Below are 20,797 nucleotides of genomic sequence, written 5' to 3'. Positions count from 1 at the left end.
TCCCACCAGTCCCAATGGGGTGGATGTCCCTTCAGCTACACTTGGACCTGGCACTGCGTCTCACGATACAAGGCAGAAGTTGAGCCCACACAAGCTCTGCAGCTCCCAAGTCCCACGGGAGCCTTGTTGGCTGTGGAGACCACTGCATGATGAACCACTGCACCTAACAAACCAAGTAATGGCAAGAAGCATTTCAGGCTCCAAACAGCACCTTCAGCAACCCTGGTGTCACCAGAAACATGACTGGTACCTTCAGCACAGTACCAGGCTCCTAGCTCCGGCTGCAAGGAGCAGCAGGTCATCAACAGAGCGGTCCTGACTCTACCCAACGGTGGTTTTGCTGGAACAAAAGCAAAAGCCACACAAACTGGTTGGGTTTTGTTTTTTTTTTTTTTTTCCTAAGACATCATTAAACTCCATGAGCTGGTAGTGCCTCAGCATCCTGCAAGCATCCTGCAAGCGATGCTTTCAACGCGAAGGAACAAAAGGCTGCAGTTGGGAGGGGAACGGTGGGAAACCTTACGGGCTCCGGAGCTTCATTTGACACCTGGTGTTTGCAGCACGGGCTGCATTTCGTCTTTTCATAAGTAACTCTTAACAGGAAACATTACAAAAAAGGTAGCATTTCAAGGCAGAAAAGTTGGTCTCCAATTTTTTCTTAAATCTTTTGTTAGCAACTCTTCTGGGGAGCAAATCCAGCAGAGGCAATACAGTGCAATGTGCACTCCTAAATTAGTTTCCCAGCACTTGGGATGCTTTATTATTCATTTCCTCCAAATATTAGGTAATGCCTTTTGCCCCTTTCAAAGTCTGTATGAGGGGTCTTTGATGCATTGTGGGACTTGAAAGTTGCAGGTCTAAAGAAGCATTTATTTTAAGTCCTCTCTTTTATCAAGCATATTCTGTTCTGTTCGCTATAATGCACACAATGGCATGAGAGTCTTGACCTGCTTCATGTCTGATGGGTTGAAATTTCAGATGCATAGGATAAAACAGCCATTCCTAGCAATACAGCTTAAACACTTATGGCTCTATTCAGGCAAATATTACCCAGGGGTCTGCCACGCCACTGAAAGGCTGCAGAAATTGGCTCCATAGATGGCTGACCAATTCAGCAGTGAGAGACAACCCCGCTACATTAACTCCCCTTTTCATTTCACCCTGGGCGAGCCAGGGTCTGGAGGTAACCGCAGCAGGAGGCGAGAGCCGGTTGAAGCCAGATTCATTTTCTTTATATATTTTTTTGCGTGTGTGTGACCATGAATGTCATTATGCGGATCTGCAAAAGAGGGAAAGTAATGACATTAGGGCACCGGCGCAGAAATCAGTGAGGTTTTTGTCTTACGGTTACATGGGAGTACTGTCATCTTCTGGAGAAGTAAAATTTGTAGCCTTTAAGACACTGCAAATGTCTCAGATAGATAGATAACCAGGTCTCTGCCTCTGCTGAAGGTATGTGGACTTTGGTGGGTCACTTTACACCATCCAGAATCGGTCTCCTCCACGTCTTAACCAGAATTAATAGCTCTTGTTCCATAATAATTCACTTCTTTTTTTCTGTTTACACTGCAAGCTCGCTAATTTAGAGATGGCTCCTGCCCAATAATATACAGGACCCAGGACAAGGATGTAAAGTGAAACTTATCCTTGCAAAAGCAAACACATTTCGGTACAAAATTAAATGTTTTTGTCCTTTAGACAATTGCACTGACATGTTTTTACAAAAGTGCCAAGCTGCTATTTTAGGATATTCATCTCCTCTTATCAATCTCCTCTTGACAGGTTAGAACTAGGAAAGATTTTTTAAAGGGTGATCTTGAAATGCAGGGGTAAAATTCAATGTAAGGGCTGAAGAGCTCCTAAATGGGTTGAAGCTGCTTGAATTTGCCTTGCATGTCTTACACCCTAGGAGCAAAAGATGTCTCTAGGATGAGTCAGAAAGAAGTGTTCAGACTATACAGGGAGATGTTTGCAAGAGAGACGGGTCCTTTTTTTATGACTCCCCTTGCCTGCCCCAGTGCTACACCCTGATTTGCCTGCAATCCCAGCCTGTCAGCCTAAAACATACATCAGAGTCTTGATAACCCCAACGTTTCACCGGGAAGACCATTTCTTAAGCTATATAAAAAGGAAGAAGGTGATTTTGCATGAGCAAAACCTAGATATGTCTCTCCTGACATTGGCAAAACATCCAGCAGCAGCTCCAGAGCTTGTAAAGAGGGGGACACGTGTCACTGCAGCCCCTGGCTCTGATGTGTGTGATTGCAGCAGGATTAGCTCTAAAAGCAAATCTGATCCACAGGGATACGATTTCCCATCCTGTCCACCTCCTCCAGTATGCTGCAGACCTGGGGAGGCGAGTGTGAGCCTGATTTCCAGAGGTGCTGAGCATCTCTCCCATCGCTGGTATAGAGGTGGCAGCACCAGGTACCAAAAATAACATGAGAAAGTCTCAGCTTGTACATTACCCATCTGGTTAGGAGGCTTTTTAGGAGCCCTCTTAAGTATCCTTATTAAAATACCATCAAGACAGACGGGGTTTTTGCTCTATGTGTGAGTGGTGCAGTGCTGGTCTTGGGACTTGACAGGTCATTATTGTGTGTCCTACAAATTCTATGAGCTGATAAGGAAACTCCAACAATGTGATGGTTTATCAGTTTGTAGGTTGGAAAAGGAAATTCTTTCAATCGAGATAACAATTCTCTTCCTTTGTGGCAAATTAGAGTTTTTGCTTGGGGACTCTGGCAGAAGGGAGCCAGGACAAGGATGGGACCTATCGCTCACGAGTCAACAGAAAGATGCTGTCACAGCCAACGGGAGCGTCTGGACAAATTGTAAGGAGCCCGAAACGGCTCCTTTGAGAGAGAGAGAAAGAAGAAAGAAGCAAAACTGCAGGACAAACTAAATCTATTTGTAAACCCCAGGCAGAGTCGACACGAGGCAGCCGGCACAGGAGTGCAGAGATGATAATGGAGCCTGATGGGTAGTTCACAGGATTATTAGATACCCTCCAACTCAAATATGCTGAGGAGCCAATTATTTACTGCTTAGGACAGTGCAAACAGATTTTTAATAAGCTGAATTACTCCAGGATTGTAGGAGCTCAAGGGACCAAACCCCTGCTGGTGTAAATCAGGAAAGCCAGCATTATAAAATACCCGGTGCTTCAGGTGCCCACCAGTCCCCCACAGTTATCACCATCTCTGCGGGCACGCAGGGGCTGAGGTGCCTGGAGGGGAAACACAGCTAGATTTTGGGAGCCGACGGGTGTGAGGTCTCCCTGGTGGGGCACGGTCCAACACCTCCAGGCTGGTGATCGCCCTCAGCTCTGCGGCCAGTGGCCTTCCAGGCTGCCTTGTTTACAGGTGAGGGGGTTGCTGCTCCTAGGAAGATAGGCTGAGTTTATTTTCTAGCTGATTGCAGGGAGGCAGCAGGGAGGGAGTGGGAGGTGTGGGAACCAAGGACGGCTTTGGTCTCTGCTCTGGGCCCTCATTAGCACCTGTTTTGGAGTCAGCGATGATCCCTGGGAATGAAGCATCGCTTCTCAGGCTCTTCTGCTGGGAGGGGTGCTGGGGGGAAGCAAGGTCTCAGCTTGCTGGGAGGTGACCCTGCAGACACACCGTCCCCTCACCTGGGCTGTTCTTGCAGCCAGAGGAGAGGGACAGACTTCTAGCTCATCCTAGGGTGGATGCCCAAACTAGAACAGATGTAACATGGGCTAAAAACATCCCCACTGACTATAAAGGGCCTCTAAGTTGTTAAATGTCTGAAGAAGAGTCTTTCCCGAAGCCCCTTCTCGTCTCTGCCTGTGTCACCTTCTCCCTTCATCTAAGCTCATACCTATACTATAAGGAGCTGACATGAGTCTTAAAATCCACATCTCCCCATGATCCACCCACCACCAGCACTGCTCCTGCATGTCCACATAGTCCAGGCTACGGCACAGACCCAAGAATAGATATAAAGAAGAAATTATTTACGCTGAGGGTGGTGAAATACTGGCCCAGGTTGCACAGAGAGGTGGTAGATGCCCCATCCCTGGAAACATTCAAGGTCAGGTTGGACAAAGCTCTGAGCAACCTGATGCAGTTGAAGATGTCCCTGCTCATGGCAGAGGGGCTGGACTGGATGACCTTTAAAGGTCCCTTCCAACCCAAACCATTCCATGATTCTATGATTCTGTGATAACCCAGCACTGATGTGCTCCTCAGCATCCATAATGCATGTGCAGCATGGGGCCCAGGGGAGACATGGGAATTCAGTCCCTGATGGATGAGGACCCGTGGGGACTCACAGCACGGCTCTGCTAAGGGTTTGACTAGTGCAAATGAGGCAGTTGCTCATGAGAAGATGGTGTAAAAAGACTGGCCTCCCACCTGGTGCGACACAAGATAACTTGGTTCAGCGATGTCAACTCAAGATCTGGCTCCGGCATACCCAGACCAGCTTACATGATAAAAAAGGACACTCATTTCTTCCTGTTCAAAACCTCTAGGCAAACACCGAAGCCACAGCCTCCTGCATGACAGCTGCAGAAAACAGGTCTGGAGAGGACCTTGAAATGTCACCCAGATCACAGCCCCGTGACTGGGTCTGCAACAGGGCCAAGCACAACAAAAGCCAAAAGCACTCCAAGTATTAACAAATATTGTTGCTCAACACACTCCCATGCAGCTGCCAGTGTATCTGCCGCCTGCTCTTTCCAGCACTGCAGCACGGAGAACACACATATTTATGAGAGCATCTTCTATGGATTTACAGAAAGAGCAATTAGCGGTTCAGTCGCTGACAATAGCAGAGAATCATGATAGTGGTAAAGCTGATTTGTGCTGATCCATCAACACGACAAACTACCTCCTCTCCCGCAGGAGTCCCCAGTAACTGAAGGGCAGGATCAGACCCCCAAGACCCCAGAAAGACATCAGGACAGCCACTTTGTACTCCTCAACTTGCGTGATGCTTGCGAGGAGCCACCAGCTCTCCCCACAAAGTCACCAGCTCAGCACACCCGAATGTGTACTCACCGGTACCCTTGTTTTTGTTTCAAATCTCCGGCGATGCTCCCTTTGCTCCTCTGACCATTTCCTAAGGAACAATGGAGAGAAAAAAAAAAAAAGCCAAAAACCTTCATCAGATCCAGAACTGAGCTTCTGGTTAAGAAGGACTGGCTCTGGAGAAACCTTCTACTGGGATGATGGGAAACCACTGGTCTAGGCCTGCTCCTGCTCTCCTACCACCCGTGTTTCCACGGTCAGTTCAGCTGTTTCTCTGCTCATCACCCTTTCCTTATGCCTGTATCACAAAATCACCTAGCAACACCGTGCCATGGAGGTGCAAACCCAACCCATCCTCCCGCTGTATCACGTCTCCTGTGACAGCTGGGAGATGAATAGTCTGGAAACGGATCCTATCAAAGCAGCATTGGCTGCTTCACCCATCCCACCTCCAGCTAAACGTTTGTGCCTTGGTCCCTTTGGGATTATCAATTTCCTGGGTCTTCCTACACCCGTAGCTTGGTTGTCAGTGGTAGCTCGGTGGTACCCACAGTGGTACCCACAACAAGCCCATGTCCTGCAGGTGATGGGATGCAGAGGGGGAGGGCATACAACCGGCATCTCCCCAGCTCTGCCTGTACAAGTCCTCCGCCCCTCTTAGCTTGGGAAAAACGAAGCTCTACAGAAGCTCCTGGCCATCACTTTGCACTTGCAAATGCTGGAGACAGCAGGCTGGCATTTCCGAACAGGGAGCTGACACCTCCATGCAGGAGGTGTTAGGTGAGTAGGACTGTCACCAGCATGTGCCAGAGGAGATAATGTAACACACTGATGGCTGCTAACACAGGCTACGGGGTAGCTAGCGAGGGACGAGGTGGCTAGCAGTTGGGCTGGAGGTGTGCAGGGCTCAGAGTGCTGATGAAGGAGATCAGCATGAGCATGCTTTGGGGACCTGACTCTGCTTTGGCACAGTCTCAAGGTGTGAGACTCCCACCAGCGGGCAGCCATCATATTAATGTGATCCAGAGACCCAGAGACCCCTAGTACAGCTGGGGGTGATGGCCCAGGTCTCCTCCTGGGTAAGGACAGAGAGGAAGACCACTGTGGCTGTTACAAGACCAGGGCAGCTGGGCACACATGCTATGGGAGTGCATAGCTAGAAATTGCTCCTGTGGTTCAGCAGTCAGCTGGAGAGGTGGTATTTGTGTGCAAAAGAAGTGATGAGCTCATGATCTGGGGTATTTTCCCCAAAATGGCACCACCAGCTTACACCTGTCCTTAAACCTGGGTTTGTACCTGAGCTTTGGCCAGGCTCAAGGGGTTCCCACCAACTAGTGGAAGCTGCAAGGGAAAAGGGATCTCTCCGGCAAGGCTTAGTGGCGTGCAGTCAACTGGGAGTTACTCAAAGCGAGGAAATGGCCGTTTATTGCGTGCAGTCTCTGAATTTGCTGCGTTTGACGTGGGCAGAGCCAACGCAGTGCATTCCCATTCAGTAAATTTTACATGAGAAGTTTGAAACCAAGGCAAGGAGACACTTGTTATCATGGGTCAGCTGGAGACGGAGACACTGCCTCCTCTTCCCAGGGTCCCCGAGCAGATCCCAACTGAATCAATCACCTCAGCATCTCCTCCTTTTCTTCTCCAGGCAGCCCTTGGCATGGGTTTACTGGGGCAGGGTCCACCAGCACTAGTTCCCACTACCCATGACACAGGCAAGCAACTGGGAACCCTCTCCCACCCTCTCCCTCCTTTTATATGGAGACTGTGTCCACCTCAATCTTGTGTCAGCCTTTATGGGATTCTGTCTCACAGGAAAGTGCCAATAACATTTTTCAAGTCAGGTTGACACCTGGATGACTGTCCCAGGACCAAGGAACCAAGGGGCTCTAACCACCCCACCCATTTTATTAAATTGGTAAGATAATGTGTGTGTGTGCACACTCAAGGAAGAAAGGAAAACCACAAAGGGTAACCTTTGTGATGGCCTGTGTTTTTCTTTTTCGTGCTCCTATGACCATCAGTACGAGGACATTTATGCAGTAAGCAATGCATGGAGCACAGGTGACTGGTAGAGCACACAGTGGCTGCAGACCAGCCCAGTGACTGCAGCCGTGCAGGCTGGCCAAGCTCCAGGGCCATGATCAGCCCCAAGAAGGGGACTTCTCTGCAGCTAATGAGTCCATCTGCTTTCAAGAGCATCCAGCTGCTCTGACCTTGTGCACTTAAGCACGACCTCCTTCCTTAGCCCCAGCCCCAGTTCAGATCATTAGCTGATGAGTAACTGCCACTGCTGACTACTAATGGCTCGTTTGCTGCTCAACAGACAAAAGTGATCAGCAAGGGGGCAAAGAGCTTAATGCAGGCCACTGTCAACATGCCCACGTGGGTGGGCGCCATCATCTTTATTTTGGGCAAAATTCCCAGGGAAGGCTGCAAAAATCCTGTGACACCCTGGCTTCATGCCGGAGCTCATCAGCTCTGTTCAGGTCGATGCACAACCTCCTCCCCGTGTCAGGGCAGGGGCTGGCACCGTATTTCCCTTGAGCGATGCTGGGCTTCAGCTTTAACTTCTACTTAAAGTTCTCTCCTCCTCTCTACAGGCAGAGCCCTGCATTGCGGCTTCTCCCCATGGCAAGGGGAACTCAGGGACGCAACAGCTTGCAACGCAACATCTAAAAAAATCACTGTTTGAGGCTCAGGAGAATCCTCATGGGATGAGGCTATAAATGGGAGTTTCTGGGCTAAGCAAAGGCTGCACCTGAATTACAGTTTCATTAACCCATTGCCATGAAGAGGGGCCTGAAGAACAGTGCCTGTGAACAACCACACTCGTGGTCCACCCTCTGAGCCAGCAAACAGGGAGCCAGACAGGATGCCCTGGTACCCTTGTAGCATTTTCCAAAATAGGATGGGCATTGCTGAGAGCAGCCCAGGCTTCGTTCTCCCATTCCCAAAACACATATGGGATGAAAAGCTATAAAGCAAATAGGCTTGCCTGTGGCTTTCCCCTCAGCCACAAGGTCCCTTTTAGCTTCTTGGGGTGGTTTCTAGATGAACCAAACACACCCTCCTGGATATGACGTTAAGGTTTCTAATTACCCTCCTTGAATACATCACTAACGTGCCACATCAGCTCACTTGCGGGTCTGTTCCTCCCACCACGTGTCTCTAGAAGGGGAGCTTCTGCCTCTCTTTAGCACACTGACCTCTCCATCCCCTGGCTGGGATGAGCTGCAGAGCTGGGAAGGACAGTTCCCAAGCAGCCTGGTGATGGGGCATGCTTGTCCTGCTCTTGAGGTCAACCCCACATGAAGAAACAGCCCTTCTCCAGGGTGCCTACACTGGGGACAGTCCTACCCCCCACAGAACAAGCACTCACATACTCCCAATGGACCATCCTCCAAAGAGTCCATCCATGCTCTAGCCCTGACCAGCCAGCAGTCAGAATTTAGCTCACCTGAAGCACAGTGTAGCCCTGATCTGACAGCCAGGGACAGCCTGATAAATCTGCACCAGTCCCTGGCATGCCAGGTAGGATTCAACTCCAGATTAAGGCATCTCAGTTGGGGTGCCCACATGTAAATCCTGGATTTAGTTGCCTAAATGCGAGTTCCCATCACCACGTTGGACTCCCTAAGCTATCCAAGACCTGTGCTTGGCTTTGCCAGATATGACCCTGGACCTGCATCCCTCTTGATTGACAGCTGGAGGCTAAATAATATGTCTTAGGGTAAAACTAGACACATAGGTCTAGCAGCTGAATAATGACCTCCATGGGTGCTGGCTTTCCCAGCTCTTATTGCAGTCCATGGGGATGCAGTCAGCACAATCTGGGGTGTCTGCAAGAGCTATTCAGTTACTCAACCATCATTATCTACTTTGGGGTGTGAAACACCCTCCAAACTCCACTGACTGCACTGACCAAGTATCCACCAGCTATAACAGAAGATTAGTTCATATTTTTATTTTCCACTGCAGCCCACCTCCAGCTCCTGGTCCAAGTTTCAACAGCTCCAAAATAAAACCCATTTGCATTAGAAGAGGATGCCCTCTAGCTCTGCACTCTCAGGCCCCTGCTATGATGAGTGGCACAGTCCTGGCACATAAACACTTCCAGGATGGTTACAGTGTTTGTGTGCCTCCTGCATAATATCACCGAAGAGAATAAATTTGACAAAGAAAAGAGAAGGAACAACTGATATGCAAACCCATGTCATGAATCATTCACCAAATGGAATTTGCTCTCTAGTTTTCCAATAATCTTGGAGGTTGCTTCTGAAGTGCCATTTGCAAGCCCTCTGTTAATCTGGTAACCAGATGCTGCTACAGGCTGTATTACAGCATCTTCAATAAATCCCCATCAAATATTACTTTAAAATGCCCAGGACTTTTGCAATCAGTTTTTTTCATCTTCTTGGCATATCTGAAAACCAAACATCATAAAACACCTTTGCGGTGATTCAGCTTTAATGAACAAGCCTAAGCCTGGGGAAGAGCTCATCTCACATCTCCTCTCACGCCCGGGTGACCCCAGGCTCCTCCCAGAGGACTCTGCCCATTTCCTTCATATGCTCTCAAAAGTCTTTGACCTCACCAGGCACATTAGTGAATTAGGAAGGGGCCAGAACCATTTTCTAGCAGGCTTAATAACTGTAAGCAAAATATGGAGCTGCAGGCAAACACTGCCATGTTGTCAGAGAGAAATGGGAGTGAACCCTGGCTTCAGTGAAGACGAGGAGAAAACTATGAAGTGCTGCCTTCCCATGCCAGCCTGAGCATCTGAGGTGTCCCGATAGCGATGAAATGACAGACTTGCCCCTTCGCCATCTGCAAAAATAAAGCTATAGCTTCCTTTAGCAATGCTCACTGGCCAGGTGGGCAGACCGGGGTGGCCCCATCCCTTCTGGAGGTGCATGGAGGTAGGTAAGAAGACATCTGACCATGGTGCGTCAGGATCTGCAGTGCAACCACAGAGCTGGGCCATGGTGGAACACCAGAGCACATGACATCAGGTGTGCAAAACCCATGCCACGCTGCCTTTTGGGGATAATTTTCCTTCCAGCCATTCAGTTTTATGTCGAGATACTGAAATACATGGTGGGAAGGAGACACTCAGGGTCACAGAGCCTCCATGTACCTGCAGAAAAATGCTACTTAGCTAGACTGGGCTAGTTAGCTAGAGTCCATCAGCAAAGGAGAAAAGCTACAGCAAGATCCAGCTGATCTCAGCTAGATCTCACCTTAGGAGAAGAGCAACCACACCACTGAAATTGTACTTACTGCTCTCCATCAACGGTGAAGGCAGCCCAGGCAACTAGGGAAGAGGTAGCTATCATCCAGGTATCTAAATGTGGACAGAAGAATCCCACCTTACCAGAAAATATTCTGCTCTGCTAAATACCTCGTTTCCGTCAACTAACAGAGCAACTTCAGAGCCTGAACCTTGCTGAAAGTCTGCATTGCCTCGAATAGGGCAGTGTCCTGGAGAAGCTCACTGGAGTCAAGGGAACCAAGTCACTCACGTCCCTGCAGAAAATCCCACCTGGCAAACATCTTTTGGAAAGGCACATCTATCATGCACTGCCACATGTGGATGTTTCATTGCCTAGGAGAGCGTTTGTGATGATTATTGCCATTTTTAATGGCAACTCATTTTCGTGTGTGGATAAAGGGTGCTCTGGCTCCTGATGGTGCCAGCGTGGGTAGATGGTGGCAGCACCCATGGTAGATGCCAGGGCACCACAGGGGCAGAGCAGTGGCACAGGGTTCTCCTTGCTGGACCAGGGCTTGCCAGGGACTGTGCCTTCCAGCCAAAAATGCCATAGGACAGCTCACCCCTCCCAACCCGGGGAGAAATGAGTGTGTGGAACGTGCTCAGGAGGAGGAGTGGCCTGGCTGCATCTTTGGGCTGACATCCTTTCCCACCTCCAGCCCTCAATTTTCCCCTTCCTGTGTGAAAATGGAAACAATGACGTCAGCCGTGGTTGGAAAGGGCTTTGAAATCTACAGATGAAAAGTCGTAGATAAGATGGCACTGCATTATTCTAGTAACGGAGGGAGAGGGAAAGCCAGTAAAGGGGGAAAAACCCCACGTAATAAATAATAGTGTATAAATTACATAAATTGAATGCATTAAAAAAACAATCCTCCAAGAAGCAGCTGCTTCATTCTTTACTGTTGATAGCATCAATATAAGAGGGGAAATTACCACCTTGTGTTCTGCAACACATCACACCGACTTTCCTTTACAAACTCTAATGTCCCCTGATTGCAAAGTCAATTTAAAATTTACCGTAAAACACAGAATCTCATAAACTTTACAACCCCAATCAAACTCACTCAGTGCTTTCGCCCAGATCAAACACATAGGCACCTGCTTCACTCTCCGATGTGGATATACGACAACATGCTGCAGACAGCAGATGGGAGAGCAGACCCGGGCATCACAAATGGAGATTTGCCTATCCTCTCCAGCCCGGTGGAAAAGAAAAGAAGTCAGGCTGGAAAACAAGCTGGCAAATGGCTCTGTTGGAAGTACCCTCAGATCTCCAGGAGACAGCTCATCCCATGTACCAGCAGGATGAAGGGTAGCCAGAACCATGATTTATGATGAGGGTGGTGAAACACTGGAACAGGTTACCCACTGAGGCTGTAGATGCCCCATCCCTGGAAACATTCAAGGTCAGGTTGGACAGAGCTCTGAGGAACCCGATCTAGTTGAAGATGTCCCTGCTCATTGCAGAGGCATTGGACTAGATGACCTTTAAAGGTCCCTTCCAACCCAAACCATTCTATGATTCTATGATTTTATAACCAAATACAATGTGACCTTGAGCGCAGCTGGGGAGCTGTAGCTCTGGTGTCCTTGAGGTGGGACCAGCATCCCGTGATGCTGAGACAACCTCCCTCCTTGCACTGGGACATGTTTAAAATTCAGATGGTTTTGAGCCCTTTTGCAGGCTCTGATGCAAAACCCTAAGTCATTTCCCTGAGCCTGGGTTTCCTCCAGAAGCCCAGGTGCAGATCCTGCAGTGAAGATGGTGTGAGTTTTTAATGAAGGGAAGGAGCATGCAGCTACGCCTGTGCTGGGAGTTGATCGTTCGTTCTTGCAGGCATGGGTTCCACTCATGGGTTGACGAGGTAAATTAATTAGGCTCCTAGTTTTGCTTCCTACATAAAACTAACTCCCTTCGCTTCTGATTGAAGTGCTGTCACTGTGACAGAAAGCCCATCTCTCTGAAGGGGTACAAAGGATTTCAGTTGAATCAATTGAAAAAGCTGCATATTTCAAGATGCACTTCCCCAGCAGCCTTAAAACACTGCTCTCTGAATGCCTGCAGTATGCACTCGCCCCATAAGCTCTGGCTTAAAATTCTCCCCAGATTCACCCTCAGCTCAAAATTGCAGTATATATTCAGGGAAGTGTAATTTTTGCAATCAGCTGCTTGCATTTGCAATGGACTAAATTGCAATGAGATGGATGCTTGAAGAAGAAGCAAGGGTTAAACCCAGAACAAGGAAGAGGACAGACGGGACTCGGGGATGAAGCAGTTGATCAAAGGGTAGCTCAGAAGTTATTTAAAAATAAACCAGAAAGTAGAACTTCTAGGCAGTTGCTGCTGTAATTACAATGCAGACAATGGAGCCATGGTGCTGTTAAGGTTACTGGATTTTCCTAGCAGCTGTGTTTAATTTACTTAAAACATGCAAAGCCATCAGGTCAGATCCCATTAGCAGAATCACTCCGGAGCACTGCAAGAGCTCGGCCAGCCCAGCGCTGCAGAAATGCTGAGGGCAAAACGCAAGTGTAAAATGCCCCTGAAGAAGTGAGACAGATTCACGCCATGGCCAACATCAACGTGTGTTGCCTTCCCCCTCGGCCGCAGCAGATGTCGGGTGGTTGTCTCTCTCGCTTGTCAAAGGCCCCATCCCTCTTCCCTGCCCAGAGGCCATCTACTGATGTGGTCTCCTAAGGCCACAGAGGGAAAGGCAACGCTAAGACCACCAGAGCCAGAAATCAGTGCAAATATCTCTACTGGCTGTGATGGAGAAGGTACCTGAGAAATCTGGGATCAAGCATTTAGGAAAGTCCTTTGAATGTGCTTTTCTATAACCCAGGTTCTCTGTGTGTCCTACAACCTGCTTATGAACACATACAATGTCCCAGCTGGATCCCTCTGCTCTCTGAGCATCCCCCTGTCTTCCATGTTGCCTTAGAGAGGAGACCCACTTGTCCCAAATTGTGCTTGGAGTCTGCCTTGGAGATGGGAGCTTGGTGGGTTTGTGGGGTCAGGCTTCCACCTCTGGAGCTTTGTTCACATGTACCAAATTGGGGCCACATGATTCATCAGGAGCCTTTCCAAAATACAGGACCAAAACCTAAAACCTCCTTGTCAGGAAAAACCTTCTAGAGATCTTTTTCTGTTTGGGATTTTTTTTTTTATTATTATTCATTTAACGTTGGCTCAACACTCCACCAAAGGGAACATCAAGGTTTCCTCCACTATTTGTGGCTCCTACCAGCTCAATTCTATTTCTAAAATTAGGATCCTGAAATACTTAATTGCTAGAACAAAAGGTGTTAGATCATGTTTTGGTCCCTACACACCACACTAAGTGCTTCTGCAGCCACCTACAACCACCTCAGAGTCAACCACGGACTGAAGCTCAAATGTGTCCTGTTCCACTAAGCCCTACCCAGCAGAGCAATGCAGCTTTAACCGGCGCTGATACCAAAGGAAGAGAGCTGAAGACAAGGACAGAGCAGAATATGCCACAGGCTCCCTTCTGCACATGACCCAGATACAGAGTCATTCCTACAGAGAACAGGCAAATAAAATAAAATAAAATAAAATATAATATAATATAATATAATATAATATAATATAATATATAATACAAAATCATGTGAAGCAATGGGTTTGTTTATGGGAACTCTGGAAACGTCCGACCAAATTGCATTACCCTCATTGATGAGGACTGGCACTTCTCACCACCAGAAACCCTACTGAAATCAGCAGCTCCTGGCCCTGGAGTCGCTGGAACAGCTTAACATTGCTCTTCCAACACAAACTCATCCTTCATGGTTTAGAAAGGTGTGAGACTTATTTGCATAATAAATGACAAGGCAGGGATACAGATTTCTAACAGATCCCTCCCTGCCCTTTGAAAGAAATCTATTTATTCTGAGTGAATTGGCTCTTCTCCAGATAAATGGTGTTTGTAGTCAGTTTAGCTCGGCGAGATATGCATTCTTTTGCATGCCCGTAATGAATTTTCACAGCTAGAGCCCTAATCCAGCCTAGTCATGGAGGGTTTATCAGGACCTCTTATTTTATTTCTACTGGTAAATGGGAATTGCTTTCCTTATCGCTATCTAGAAGCACCTGAGTGATTTTTGCTTCATATTTCCTATCCCACTGGAATTCAGGATGCAGTGTTATCTGATACTGTATAACTGTCACTCATGTTAGTTGTCTTTTTATTTTAATTTGTTGGATTGATTACTTTTTTTTTTTTAAAGAGATTTTACTTTAAGATCTGAGTCCCTCTTTGCTCCCTGCCATCCTCCTGCTCACATTTCTTAAGGTGACCCTTCGGAAGGCAGGATCAGGGCTTGTCTTGCCTTCATCTGCCTGTTGCCTTCCCTTGGGAGGGGACTCCAAAGTTGGGCTTGGCCCCATCAATCCCACCTTCCTCCACTGGGGAAGTGCAAAACTGCACAATAGCAAGCAGGCATTATTCCTAACATTGGGTTTAAAAGCAAACGAAGGCAGGAGAGCATGGGCTTACTGACATGACCGCTATGGCTGCTGCAACCAGGGAGCAGGTACATAGCTCTGAGCTCCAGAAAAGTGAACCCGCTGTTGCTGTAAAGGCACAAGAAAACCTATAAATCCTGTAGATAACACTGTAATGGATCAGTAGTGGCAAGACATTAACCTTCACTCTTGAGAAGACACCCAAATGATAACACCTGTAGCCATGCCACTCCAGAGTTATCTGTCTTGTCACTTGTGAAGATAAATCTATCTGACCTAAACCATCAGCTTCCTCGCTCAAAATCCTCATAGATACTGGCAGGGGTCAGGAAAATCACACCTAATAATCAATTGAGCGTGTGTAACAAGGCTCACATGGAAACCATTTCCTTCCAGTATGTTAAAATAATTCCGCAGAGCAGGGAAAAAACATGGTAGGCTTGAAGGCCAGTCTGCAGGGAAAGTGCTACATGACAGTGACAACTGTGGAAGGTCTGAAAACAGTTACCAAAACCTCAAGGAGCTGGCACGCACAGGAAAATGTAAGTTAATTAAAGCCACTTAAACAAATACATCTGGGACATGGGGGCGTGGGATGCAGGGAGGGAGAATGAAGTGATATTAAAAGCTCAAACAGATGGTGAATCCCAGACAGGAGGCAAGGAAACCCATTCTGCTAAATCCAGATGAGCCCCGCGCCCCAGAGCTGTGCCGGAGAGGGCAGCGAGAGTCCCCTCCACCCCAGGGCTATGCCTCACTGTCAGGCACCGCATCTTCCGCAGCCCCACGGGGATGCCCAGGTGCAGCAGGTCTGCCCCTCTGCTGGAAAACACCAGCAAGGCTCCACCAATGCTCTCCTAGACCAAGCAGTGCTGGCTTGGCATTATAAATCCATTTCTTGCCTTCCTAACATCTTCCCTCCTGTCCCTACCGCACCATTCAGCTGAAACAAGAACCATGGGCAAAGCATCCATCTGGCTAAGAGCGTGATGATGTAAATCCACCTCAAACACACCACCAGGACCGATATCACCTCCACCTTCAGTCCTGGTCCTCCTCCAAGCAGTCTCCCCTGAGCCTCCAGAGTTGACTTGCCTCCTACTATGCTCAAAGATGAGTACAGGTTACTTGCATCAGCCCCAGCTGATATAAAGGCAAAATGGATAGGCTTTGGATTTGGATAGGCTTTGTGCAAACAGCACACCCTGTGTGATAAATGCATGATAGCTTTGAATTTAGATGCCTTGAAGCTCAAGTGGTGTTCCCCAGGGCTCTGTGTTGGGGCCAGTCCTGTTTAATATCTTTATCAATGATCTGGATGAAGGGATCGAGTGCACCCTCAGTAAGTTTGCAGACGACACCAAGTTGTGCGGGTGTGTTGATCTGCTTGAGGGTAGGAAGGCTCTGCAGAGGGATATGGACAGGCTGGATCAATGGGCCGAGGCCAACTGTATGAGGTTCAACAAGGTTAAGTGCAAGGTCCTGCACTTGGGTCACAACAACCCCATGCAGTGCTACAGGCTTGGGGAAGAGTGGCTGGAAAGCTGCCTGGCAGAGAAGGACCTGGGGGTGTTGGTTGACAGCCGCCTGAATATGAGCCGGCAGTGTGCCTAGGTGGCCAAGAAAGCCAACAGCATCCTGGCTTGTATCAAAAATAGTGTAGCCAGCAGGACTAGGGAAGTGATCATGCCCCTGTACTCGGCACTAATGAGGCCGCACCTCGAATACTGTGTTCACTTTTGGGCCCCTCACTACAAGAGAGACATTGAGGTGCTGGAGCGTGTCCAGAGAAGGGCAACGAAGCTGGTGAAGGGTCTGGAGAACAAGTCTTATGAGGAGCAGCTGAGGGAACTGGGGTTGTTTAGCCTGGAGAAGCAGAGGCTGAGGGGAGACCTTATTGCTCTCTAGAACTACCTGAAAGGAGGTTGTAGAGAGGTGGGGGTCGGTGTCTTCTCCCAGGTAACAAGTGATAGGATGAGAGGAAATGGCCTCAAGTTGCGCCAGGGGAGGTTTAGACTGGATATTAGGAAATTTTACTTCACTGAAAGGGTTATCAAGCATTGGAACAGGCTGCCCAGGGAAGTGGTTGAGTCGCCATCCCTGGAGGTATTTAAAAGACGTGTAGATGTGGTACTTAGGGACATGGTTTAGTGGTGGACTTGGTAGTGTTAGGTTTACGGTTGGACTCGATGATCTTAAAGGTCTTTTCCAGCCTCAGTGATCCTGTGATTCTACTTTGCTTTGACCTCATGGCTCCACCACACGAGACTTTATTTTTATTGTAATCATCTCCCAAAGAAACTTAAAATGTTGGGTCTTTATATATTCCTTTGAGCATTAATTCAGAAGCGGTACCAAAATATCCACGTGAGGTTGGATCATCATGGAGAACCTGCGTCTACTACCACTGCCACTCAACCAGCCCTTTGAGACAGCCCTGCTTGGAAAGCAGCGCTGGCCAGCCTCAGCGCGAGGCAGATGGGAAGGGAAACAGCAAAGCCGTCTGCACACCATCACATCCCCACTGCGGGATGACAGCACACGAGACCGCTGCCTGCAAGAGGAAGTCTTGCCATGACATCAGCCTGACCCAGTTGGAGCGCAGGCAGCACGGAAACACAGATGGAGGAGCGAGGAGACCAGGCTTCCAACACATCTCGGTCTGCTTCCCATCCTCCTTTCTCTGCTGGGATGGGGGAGATGCAATGAATCCAACGCCAACCCAGCGTGGTCCTCCAGCGAAGCAAGTAGGCTGCTGGAATTTGGTTATCTTGGTTAGCAGAGAGCTGGTGTAGTGAAGGACCCAGGTCACATGGGAGAAGGTCTGAGATCTCCTTCCTCACCCCCAAGTTCATTTTTTAATCCCAAACCAGGCTTTGCTGCAGATCTTTTATTCCAACCCCGGGTGAGATTAACTCATCACAAGTGCCCATGGCTCTGCAGACAGCGTTACAGCCTGGGCTCTCCAAATATAGACTGGTACAGCATCCCCCTCCCTGCCTGCAGCTCCAAGCAGGTGGGCAGGCAGCCAAGGCCCCTTCCCTCCCATGCCCCTAACCCCTTCCCTCCCAAGGGCTACTTCCTTAACGCAGCCCAACTGCCTGCCCCCACCCGCCAAGGGCTGACAGATTTGTGCAGTCCTCTTAGGGTGGGGTAGGTACATTTATTTCCTCTTTTCCAAAAAAAAAAAAAAAGGAAAAAGGGAAAAAAAGGAAAAAAAAATGAAAAAAAATGCAATTAACCTTTTCCTTTCCTTGCAAGGGGCAAGAAACATCCCTGCCACAGAAATGGTTTCGGGACTAAGAGATCTGCTCACGCAGCTGTGTCAATGCTATTCTGGCTTAGCTAAAATTAAAGAGCTGAAGTCGTATGTGGGCCTTCATGAAACTATCATGGAGACCACAAGATTAGAGGACCAGACAGTGACCTGGGAGGCCAAGGTCTATTCCCAGCTGTGCCGAGGGATTCTCATGTGAGTCACAACATGTTTCTCAACCTCTGTTTCCCCAAAGATAAAAGAAGGGCAGAGAAACTGAGCCCATCAAGAGTGCAGACCTACACATGAAGTACCTGCAGGTCCATAGGACCAGGTAAATTCACAGGCAGGACCAGACACTGATATTGCTGCACTCCTGGGAGGATGAAGTAGCTCAGCTGCTTTTGGAGGCTAGAGCACGGAGAGGTTTTCTCAGTCCTTCAGGCCAAGCTCACTGTCCCTCTAAGCGATGCCAAGAGGAGCAGATCCATAGGTAAACCTAGGGACTTCTGCACAGTTTCAAGGAAAGAATAATCCCATCTCACAGATTGTCCTGGGTGCCTCAAGCCACTCTGTCCCTCCAAACCAACTCCCATTTACCCCACATTTCCCCGGCATGCCCAGCCCAGAGTGCTGATGGACTGCTGCTAGACAGACACACAGCAGGCACATCTCAGCTACGGACACAGAAGCATCAGGATAACAGAGGAATCACAGTCAGGTCTTCATAGAAGCATACAATCATAGAATGGTTTGGGTTGGAAGGGACCTTTAAAGGTCATCTAGTCCCTGCTCATTGCCGGGGGGTTGGACATCTTCAACTAGATCAGGTTGCTCAGAGCCCCATCTAACCTGACCTTGAATGTTTCCAGGGATGGGGCATCTACCACCTCTCTGGGCAACCTGTTCCAGTGTTTCACCACCCTCATTGTAAAACATTTCTTCCTTCTATCTAGTCTGAATCTCCTCTCTTTTAGTTTAAAACCATTACCCCCTTGTCCTATTGCTACAGGCCCTACTAAAAAGTCTGTCCTCATCTTTCTTATAAGCCCCCTTTAAATATTGAAAGGCCAATAGGTCTTGCCTGATCACTTCCAGTGCCCATCCAAATGCTAGCTAGAGATCTAACAGCACTGAAAAAACAGGAAAGTGCAGGATAACCCCAGCATCCTGGCCACCATCCCCTCTCCCACCAGGAGCAGGTCCTCCTCCACCAGCTGTGCCAGCTATTGTTGGGCACATAAAGACTGCTCCACCGGCCCATCGTCAGCAAGCAGCTCATTACTCTGCAAACCGCTTTGAAACGCTCTGAATATGAAAGGTGCTCCATCAGACCAAATTCAGCTCTGTTTGCTATTACAATACAGTGCATTTCTTTTGTCTGTGCCTTTTGATGATGCCCAATTGTTCCCCTTAGTCAGTATTTTGGAGTCATTAGTTGGAATTAGTAAAGTTCCTGCTGACAGACTTTTCCAAGGCTCTGTTCTTGGGCTACAAAGAGTCGATGAGGAGTTTTCCTGCTTTCACTGAGCTGGAGGCGTGGCAGGGAGCATTTTGGGGGGAGCAGGCAGTCTGCAGGCACCGGGAAAGGTGCACCATTGCAGGCACCGGGAAATGCACGTGCCGACAAGATGCTGCGGGTGGTCGCACAGGGGCTGGTGCTTCCCAGCCAGGAGGGAACCTATAGGTCCTTTCATTTGCTACCTCTGTTGGGACCACGTGAAAGGCTTTGCCTAGTCACGTCTGTATTTAGGCAGCATGTCCCACAAAGTTCAGGTTTCTCTCCCAGAAATCCCCCACTCCCCATTTCAAGGCACCAGCCCTGAAGAATTCACCTTTCTCTGGGTGACAGAAACCTTTAGTTAGCCACCTCCATGGTGAAAACACCTGGATGCACCTGACCTTGTCCTCCAACCTCTTGCTCATGTTATGCCTTTCCAACTATATCAGAAAACTTCTTACTGTCAAGGCACTTTTTCTCCGAAGGCATTTATACATGGAGCATACCGGTTCCTCCCTACCCCATACCCTCTTGGGATGCTCACTTGGACTTAGAAGGAATTTGGTAGGACAATTTTATAGGACATTTTCAGGACATTTTTCAGGAATTTTATAGGACATTTTCACTGGAGAATCTTAATCCCCCTGGACCTGTGCTCCTGCCTTGGCCAGGCACGCTGGAGTAAGCCAACTCACAGGGGAAGGCTTGGTGATATATCAGGGAATATCACGCCCCACAATACCCAGCTGGCCCACTTTGCTGATGTCCAGTCTTCAGGTATGGGTGTGCATTTGCCATGGGAAGCCCAGGAGAGAGGGACAGCAGATGCAGCTTTCCTTGTTCTCCACCAGCATGAATCGGGTTCAATACCAGAGCAGGTGCCCGAGGTCCTGCAGCCCAAGATCCCAGCTCTGAGGGGGACCAAGGGGTGTACGAAAGGGGGCACACATGGAGTACTTCTCCAGGTTTATGCTCCTGATGGCCGGCAAGCAGCCAAGATGCTTCCTAATCCGGTGGCTGTACCTGCAGCACTGCGCTAACAGCCCTTGATGGACCTTTTGTCCACAAATTTCCCTAATTGGTTTTTGAAGCCATTTATACTTCTGGCATCTGCAACATCCTGTGGCAATGAGGTCCACAGTTTAATTACATGTTTTATAAAAAAGCACATCCTCCTGTTTAAGGCCTCTGCCCAATCGTTTCACAGTTTTTCTCTAGCTGCAAAACACAACAAATAACTCTTCCCTATCCACCTCCACACCACATAGGGCTTATATACCCCACT

General features: G+C 48.6%; 1 protein-coding gene across 4 annotated transcripts in view; it reads right to left on the bottom strand.

The window, feature by feature from the left end:
- Positions 1-20,797, bottom strand: part of ZBTB7C (zinc finger and BTB domain containing 7C) — a 179,644-nt gene that overhangs the window by 72,622 nt on the left and 86,225 nt on the right. For 2 of the 4 annotated variants that reach the window (XM_072860227.1, XM_072860228.1), the window contains one exon: positions 5,025-5,085. The exons of the other annotated variants lie outside the window; for them this stretch is intronic. The gene's annotated coding sequence lies outside the window, so the exon portion shown is untranslated. The remainder of the gene's footprint in view (positions 1-5,024; positions 5,086-20,797) is intronic. 4 annotated transcript variants of the gene reach the window in all.

Source organism: Ciconia boyciana, chromosome 4 (genome assembly GCF_034638445.1).
Source record: "Ciconia boyciana chromosome 4, ASM3463844v1, whole genome shotgun sequence".
NCBI lineage: Eukaryota > Metazoa > Chordata > Aves > Ciconiiformes > Ciconiidae > Ciconia > Ciconia boyciana.
Note: the sequence above shows the minus strand (reverse complement) of the source record. Positions and strands in the feature narration are given on the sequence as shown.